The sequence below is a fragment of the Alexandromys fortis genome, unplaced genomic scaffold (assembly GCF_014885135.2).
Source record: "Alexandromys fortis isolate MF-2015 unplaced genomic scaffold, M_Fortis_MF-2015_v1.1 scaffold_122, whole genome shotgun sequence".
NCBI classification, from domain to species: domain Eukaryota; kingdom Metazoa; phylum Chordata; class Mammalia; order Rodentia; family Cricetidae; genus Alexandromys; species Alexandromys fortis.
In genome coordinates this window covers 5,386,129-5,387,583 of record NW_026068004.1, presented here as the reverse complement: position 1 = coordinate 5,387,583, position 1,455 = coordinate 5,386,129, and positions in this window count along the sequence as shown.

The window sequence follows — 1,455 nt, the reverse complement described above, 5'->3', positions numbered from 1 at the left end:
CTTTCATCGCCTGATGAAGGTTAATATTCAGGAGGATGCCTATATGTTTTTCTTTGGGTTCTCCTTCTTATTTAGCTTCTCTAAGAACCCGAATTATAGGCTCAATGTCCTTTATTTATGGCTAGAAACCAAATATGAGTGAGTACATCCCATGTTCCTCTTTTTGGGTCTGGCTTACCTCACTCAGGATAGTGTTTTCTATTTCCATCCATTTGCCAGCAAACTTCAAGAAGTCCTTGTTTTTTACTGCTGGGTAGTACTCTAATACGTATATATTCCATACTTTCTTCATCCATTCTTCAATTGAAGGGCATCTAGGTTGTTTCCAGGTTCTGGCTATTACAAACAATGCTGCTATGAACATATTTTTTTTTTTTTGAGACAGGGTTTTTCTGTGTAGTCCTGGCAGTTCTGGAACTTACTATGTTGGCCAGGCTGGTCTCGAACTCAGATTTGTATGTCTCTGGCTCCCAAATGCTGGGACTAAAGGCATGGGACAACACCTGGCTATATTAATTTTTTTAACACAATCTTTTACTTTTTCCCTTTTTATCTTTTTTTTGTTTTTGATTTTGTTTTTTATTCTTTTCTTTTCAAGACTGAGTTTCTCTGTAGCTTTGGACCCTCTCATGAAGCCCAGGCTGGCCCTGAACTTGTAGCCCAGGCTGGCCCTGAACTCACAGAGATCTGGCCTGACTCTGCCTCCCTATTAAAGGCATGGGTGATCACTGCCTGGCCTTTTTTTTTTTTTTTTTTTTTTTTTTGATTTTTAAGACATGGTTTCTCTGTATCTCTTTGCCTGTCCTAGAACTCACTCTGTAGACTATGCTAGCCTCAAACTCAGAGAGATCTGCCTGCCTCTGTCCCCTGAGTGCTGAGATTAAAGGTGTGAACAACCATCACCCTGCTCATTTTATTTTATTTTTTTTGTTTTTCGAGACAGGGTTTCTCTGTGGCTTTGGAGCCTGTCCTGGAACTAGCTCTTGTAGACCAGGCTGGTCTCGAACTCACAGAGATCCGCCTGCCTCTGCCTCCCAAGTGCTGGGATTAAAGGCGTGCACCACCACCGCCTGGCCTCATTTTGTCTTGTTGACTGTGTCCTTTGCTTTACAGAAGCTTTTCAGTTTTAGGAGGTCTCATTTATTAATTGTTTCTCTCAGTGTCTACTTGAAACTTTATAACAAGGTACGAATTGCCCCCTTGCTTTCCACCCATTAGCATTATGTACCCCAGTTATCTTAGATTTTTCTTGGACTTTGTTGAGATTATAAAATGTTTGTGGCTGAGCTCATATATGGGGGTCCTGTCTTCACATATATAAAGGGTCACACGGGTGGTGGTGTCGCACGCCTTTAATCCTAGCACTCGGGAGGCAGAGGCAGGCAGAGCTCTGTGAGTTCGAGGCCAGCCTGGTCTACAAGAGCTAGTTCCAGGACAGGAACCAAAAACTACAGA